The following is a 7,180-nucleotide window of genomic DNA, read 5'->3' on the forward strand; positions in this document are numbered from 1 at the left end:
TTTGAGCATCTCAGCTCATGTTTAATTTCTTTGCAACCAGGTGTGTGAATGTAACTCTTCTGTATAAGGCAAGTCTATACCCATACACCTGATATTAATAAACTATTGATTTCATGTTTGTTGCATTGCTAAATTGACAGCCTAGGCAATTTGTTTTCCTCCAGAAGTACTGCCTCCATAATTAAATAGACTTCATTTAATTGTGGGGTCATGTTAACCAAAATTATGTTTCCCAAAAGCTTGAAAGTATTTTTTTAAAAAAACTTTCATTGTTTTGTTTCAGCATTTCTGATATTGCTACACAAATTCAGTCATGCAGCTCACCGAGTGCCTACTGAATTTCCTGTCACGCAGAGCCTGAATTTCCTGTCATTGAGCATAACCTTTTAAAAATATTATTGTTTTTTTAAACCCTGGCACTAAACCAGTTTTCATCTTCATCTCGACTTAATGCCTCCCCACTCTGCTCTCTCATCTTCTTCTCCTGGCTCCACTCACCTCCTCTGTAGCCAGGAACTCACAGTTGGTTATTTCGGCCATGTGTCCAGAGTCTGGAATCCGTTGTCCCCTTGGGCTTGCACTGTGGCCAGTTAGCTTGCCCATCCTCAGCCTCGGCACCCTCCTTGTCTGTCCCCTCCACGCCCCCTCTGGTGCACCCTCCAAAGGTGCACCTGTCTTCTCTGAGGTCAGCCCCACTGCCTGGCCCTCTGTCCCCTCCTCCAGTGCTGTTGGTGACTTTGCTCCATCAAGCATCCTCTTTTTCTCTCTCTGTCTCTCTCTCGCTCATATTTTCCCCCGTCAACTAGTTGCTTCCTCTACAAAAGGAAAAAATAAAACAAATACAGTCAAGGTTCCCTTAAACAAAAGATGCTTTTTCTCAACACTGCTATTCCCTCAGGTTATTATTGTATCTCATACCCTTCTGCCACCGTTCTTTAAAGTCTAGTCCAAACTGGTTTCTCCACCTCCCTACATCCCAGTATCTACTTTAAATAAATAAAAAGAGTAAACATACAAGTGAAAGTGCATATGGTAAATAGTCAATGAAGAAAGATGGAAAATAAAAAGCCCCTTCCTCATCTGACTGATGGGGAAATTATTAATTAATTAATTAATTGAGTCATCAGTCCCTTTTTAGAAAAAATAATATATATTGATTTTATATATTGTATTGTGTATATGTATAACATATTATATATATTGTACATATACCCACACCTGCAAATATATATGTAATCTTCTAAATTTCACACATATGGAATCATACGCTGGTCTGACCTTTTTAAAAAAATTTAATAACATGTCCTGGCACAAGAATCCAAAAATAGAGGTTGCCCCTGGTGAGAGAATCTGAACTGATGAGGAATAAGGTAAAAGAGCAACTTTTACCTGGAGGCGGCGGCCAGGGAGTCACTGGGCCAGGGTCCTGGGCCGCCGCGCTGCGCTCTCTGGCTGCTCCTCACAGCTCTGCTCCAGGTTCCCCTTCAGGCAGCAGTGGGACATGGCGAACTCGGGCTGCAGGGACGTCCCAGGCCGGATGAGGACAGTTTTCTGTACTTCGTCTACGGCAGCAACCTGCTGACGAGAGTATCCACCTCCGAAACCCCTCAGCGGCGTTCTTTTGTGTGGCCCGCCTGCAGATCGAGACCATCCAGGCCAACATGGTGAAACTCCGTCTCTACTACAAATACAAAACTTAGCTGGGTGTGGTGGCGCACACCTGTAATCCCAGTTACCCAGGAGGCTGAGGCAGGAGAATGGCTTGAATCCGGAAGGCGGAGGTTGCAGTGAGCCGAGATTGCTGCCACGGCGCTCCAGCCTGGCGACAGAGCAAGACTCCGTCTCAAAAAAAAAAAAAAAAAAGGAAAATATGTTGCAATAGAAGTTAAAGTTTACTCAAGAAGAAAGAGAACTAACCTGTCAAAGTTATCTGATGACAAATTACGAAAGTACTCCTCTGTCTTCACAGTATAAAAAGATTATTTGCATGAGTGCAAAAAAAATGGTTTGCCACTGGAGTATCAAGAGAAGTTAAAAGCAATAGAACCAATTGACTATACAGGAAAGGTCCCGGAAGAAATTGAAAACATCATCAAAAAGGGGGAAACACAAACTCTTTAGAACATAATGGAATATATCTAAGGATATTCTGTGTGCTAATATAAAATATTTTTAACACTTGAGAACAGGGATCTGGGGGATCTCCATGTTTGATTCATTTTCAACAGTGCTCTGAAGGAATATCTCACTTGGGTGACTCCTTGTTTTCACACTATAAAAATAAACTGAGTTAGGAGTTAGACAATTTAAAAGGGGGATATGGGACCCTGAAATGTATGACAAATAGATGTGAGTTACCCTTCTGTAAACACTGAAAGCTCTTCTCTTGACTTGATCTTAAGTGTCTCCTTGCTTCGGTAAAGAATAGATTTGTAGCTCGCTTGATGATGGTGCTGGTGAATTGCTCTGCTCTGTCTGAGATTTGTAAAAATCAGATTAATGAGAGTAATCTGCAGATAACTGATAATAACATTTTGAAAACTGGAAAGATGGTATACTGTTTTTAGAGGAATAAACACGTTTGTGGTTTTTAAAAAAAGAGCAACTTCCTTTGCACTGTATACCCTTTTGTATTATTAGGATTTTATACTATGTTTACATGTTGCCTATTTAATAAGTCACTTAAAGTGATTTATATATCTTGAATATCTTTCCATATTAGCACGTACAGACAGAACTCATGATTTTGTGGATATGGGCAGACTGTCTCTGGAAAGATACAGAAGGAATGAGGAAAAGCCTCCTGAGGAATGCCTTGCAGACTGACCCCAGGTCAGGTATACTTCCTGCATACCTTTCGTGCTGGTTTTTGGTTGCTTGTTATCACGTACAAATATTACACAAAATAGGCTTCAAAAGAACTAGTTATATAGATGTACCATGATTTGTATAATTAGTTCTTTATTCATGGATATTTAGGCCATTCTCAAGTTTTAAAGTTATTATTATCATCGTTATTACAAACAGCGTCACAGGGAGAATCCGGTACATGCATCTGTAATGCCACGGTGATGTTTCTTCTCTCCCTGTCCCAGACCCCTTTCCTCTGTTGTTGTCTGTACGCAGATCTCGTGATGGCGCTTTCTGACTACTCATACTTGAATCTGACGAGTTTTCCTTTGCAGGTGGTCTGCTGCGGAAGGCCAGGGTCAGGTTCCACTTTCTGGAATGCTCTCATGACCCAGGATGTGGGTAAGAGACTCCTTTAGGCAGAGGGCAGGCAGGTGGAAGGCTGTGTGCATCCCAGTGTCTCTTCTGTCTCCTGCCAACCGGGTAGGCCAATTGTAGCATGCAACTTGTCTGGAAGTATCCTCATTTATCCTCACTTCCTCTGCCCCTCAGGACCAAACCGAGTGCAGAGTAGCTCCCATCACCCCACTCCTTCTGGGACAAATAATAGATTTGAGTTTTGCACCTCAGTGTGAACCTGTTACCTTAAAGAGATAAATTTGATTGCTTTTTTCTGAGTTATAAGGGTCCTGTCTCCATTCTTTCATCCTCCCTGTTCCCTCTCACTGCTTTGGCATGCCTTCTGCCTATTTTGTGTAATATTTATATGTGATAACAAGAACACAAAAACTAGCACAAAAGATATGCAGGAAGTATATCTGGCCTGGGGTCAGTCTGCAAGTCATTCTTCAAGAGGCATATCCTCATTTCTTCTCTATCCTTCCAGAGATAGTCTGCCCGTATCCACATATATGGAGCTGTGGGAAACTAACCTAAAATGTGGGAGGGGGGTTTTAACTGATCACAACTTACAAGAGTGCTCTGTCCAATCTCCCATCCCTATGAGGGAGGCAGAAAATGAAGGGGTCCCATAGCTTTCTTCTTGCTTTTAGCTGTTAAAAATTCTGGTCTAATCTAGTCTAAAATTATGATCTTATCTACTCAAGCCACCCACCCCCATCATGACCTGGGGGCACCTGCAGTGGGCAGGGGGCATATCTGTCTTTTACTCCTGTCCCCTCACTTTTCCTCTTGGAGTAGAGAGGGATGAGTCATGATCAGGTTCAATGACAGCTTCTGCCTGACCTTTATCAAAGTTGGGGACTGGGAGAGGCAATGGGGAGGGAGGGTAACTGTCTCCTTACTGAACTTCCTGCGTTATGGTTCTTTCTCTGTGAATGCTCATGGCCTCACTGGCCAACACTAACCATCTGAATGTCTGGCACCCTAAAACAGGCTCTTTGAGGCTGCCAGGTAAGTTCTTCAGAGAGGCTCTCTCACACACATGGCTTCCCCAGTGTGGCGGATGCAGCTGCAGGTTGACCTCTCCCAGCCCCTCAGCCTCTGCCTCTGCCTCTGTGTACACCCCACAGCCTCTTATGCTTGGGTCTCCTTGCCCAGTGACAGGAAACAAGACAACTCAAGACTGTCACCTTCCATGGTGTCCACTTGCCCATCGGAGACTCACGTGTCCCTTTCAAGCCAGACTCTGCCGTTTCTCCCAAGGCTCTTTGCCCCTGCTCAACAGGAACAGGGCAGATCAATGCATTAACTATACCTAAGCAGCTGACCAACTGGTAAATGAGGCACCGGCCTCCTCTTCTTGCAAGTAAACTCCAATCTTTAATGATGTTTCTCTTGGAGCTCATTTCATGTGGCTTGCAGCAGGGCATGGTGGGGAAGGAAAAACTCCAACACTGGTTACTAGGCCAACTAGGGTGGGAAGGTGGGGAGTGTGTGCTGATAGCTGCAAGGTCAGTTGTTTCATCTTTAAGAAAGCCCTGGAAAGGAATTCTGGCCTGTTGTTGGTGGCTTTCTATACAAGGTGCATTATTTATCCTTCGTAGTCCTCAGCTTTGCCCTTCCAATTCTACTCTAACAAACAAGAAAGTCCCACTCGAGATATCATTTTTTTAACATAAATGGTAGCTAGCATACTGATGTCACTGTGCTGCATCTTAATAACATATCTTAATAACATCTTAATCAATATCTTAACGTCTTAGAGATATGTTATTTCATATCAACTGACTTAATTCTGCCTCTTAAAAAAACATTTTAAAGTATTTCATTATATTGACATATTTCTAATTAGTGCCCCTTCAAGGAGTATTTAAATTGAACACTTGTCAATGTTTTATTTTTGTATTTACAACAAAAAGATATCCAGTTCATAGATTGTTTGGGGGTTGAACGTGTATCGACAAAAAGAATTATCCAGATAAAAGTTAGACTAGGAATAAGATGATAACAGGAATGTCTCATTTTAGTTGTGGGGTGAGTTGATGACAGGCCTAGTTAAGCACTGCTGAGCCTCTGTTAGCTGTGTGGAGTAAGCCTAGCTTAGGAAGGAGCTGGTGCTCAGACAGCCCGCCAGCTGGTAGAAACATCACAAAGAGATTTCAGAGAGAAATGTGCTCAGGTGTGTTTTCAGAAAAGCCTTGCAATGTGAATCTCAATTTACTTCTGTTTGGGACCACTCTTTTTCCTTCTCACAAGCAAGGCTGTGATTCTATCTCATATGATGTCTTGTACACAGGTGCTGCCTCTCCCTGATCCTGGATCTGAGATCCTGAATGACACTATGACATGTTCCCTCTTACTTGAAAGTTGTGTGTGCCTTGGGTGCAGGCACACAGTTTCCCTGAGGAGTGGGCTCCCGCTCCATGAGGGACACTCAGCATTCTTTTCATAGATGTGAATTCCTGCCTGTTCCATGGAGGGGCTCAAGGGGAGGCTGGACAAGTGCCCCGTGGGAAAATGCCACGGCATGGAGGCAAGCTCATGAGGGGGTTAGAGTAGATGGTCTTTGGGACCCCTTTCAGGCTTGTGTTATGCTTCCTTTAAGACCTTGGAATTTGCTCTGTAGAGCAGCAGAGAGAGCATCTGCTTTGGACCCAGCACCTGAGCTTGAATCCCACATCTGCCTCTTCCTTGCTGGGAAGCCCAGGACAAAGTCTCCTAACCTTCCTCTGTCTGTTTTCTTACCTGCAAATGGCAGGTACTGATACCTACGGCAATGGGATATTTATTTGTTAAATAAATATCATTTCGATAACCTCGTTGAAAAACATTTAGGCCTGGAGTAGATAAAACCTTCTTCTCAACAGCACAAGCCCCACCTTTTATTTCAGGGTTTTCAGTTTTGTCTGTCTAAGCAAGATAAAGTTCCCATTGGTGGCTTACTGGTTCTAAGAAGTTTGTGCTAGGAGTTGGCAATGAACGCAGTTGGTTGCCTACCCCACCACCATTTTTCTCTTCTTCCTTCCTAGGGAATTCCTGTTTGTTAAGGAATCTACTTCTCCCCATCAGAGCTCTGCCTTTAGAAGTCAAACCAGTTCCAATCCAGCAATGGGCCTCATTTTCTCCAAAAGTGGTGGTCACTCCATTCCTTTTGCTAGTCTCTGGGTCAGGAATTAGCCTGTGATGCAATTTAACCAATAACACAAGGTGAGGTTTCCTGTGGGAAAACTTTAGAATAACACTTTCCCATTTCCTCTGGACATGGTTGTTTGCAGAGACTGGGCAACAAGAGAGACTTTCCAAATGTATGGCAGAGCCTGTAGGGAGGCGGCCTGTAGGGAGGCGGCCTCTACTCCTGACCTTGGTTGAACTTCAAGTCCCTCGAGTTAGGAAGACTTTCCTTATTCTTCCAGTCAGTTTGGGATCCAAAATATCAACTTTTCAAAGTTGCTGTGATGATTAGAGATCATGCATATAAAGCTCTTAGCACTGAGCCCGGCACACAGTAGGTACATAGTAAATGGTAGCTGTCAGTGTTACCGAGTTCAGTATCACACAGCCCCACATAGAGGTAGAAGGCAAGGAAACATCCAGCCAGAGAGACTGAAGTTAGAACCAGAGCCAGTGACCCCCGCAGTCAAATCTGGAGAGGGCCAGAGAGAGCTTCCTAAAGAATGAGACTCTGAAAACAAGGCACGGCCCCAAACCAGAACCTTCATTGTCTGAGGTTGAAAAGGGCGGCTGGTACTAAGGCTCTCTCACCTGAGCCTCCACAGCAGCATGCCTAGGGGGCCACGTGGGCAGCCATGCTTAGTGTAGCAGCCTTGAGGGCAGCTGGAGCAATGGCAGCCCACCACCCCCTGAACAGCCCCTTTGTACACTTCAAGCCTTGTGGAAGCCAGGACTGGTCCCAGGGTGAACACAGAGG

The 7,180-nt window shown here is 44.1% G+C and overlaps 1 pseudogene; it reads left to right on the top strand.

The window, feature by feature from the left end:
• Window positions 1-1,501: 1,501 nt before the first annotated feature.
• On the top strand, window positions 1,502-2,497 carry LOC105546288 (annotated as a pseudogene).
• The last annotated feature ends 4,683 nt before the right edge of the window (window positions 2,498-7,180 follow it).

Source organism: Mandrillus leucophaeus, unplaced genomic scaffold (assembly GCF_000951045.1).
Source record: "Mandrillus leucophaeus isolate KB7577 unplaced genomic scaffold, Mleu.le_1.0 Scaffold353, whole genome shotgun sequence".
Taxonomy (NCBI): Eukaryota; Metazoa; Chordata; class Mammalia; order Primates; family Cercopithecidae; genus Mandrillus; species Mandrillus leucophaeus.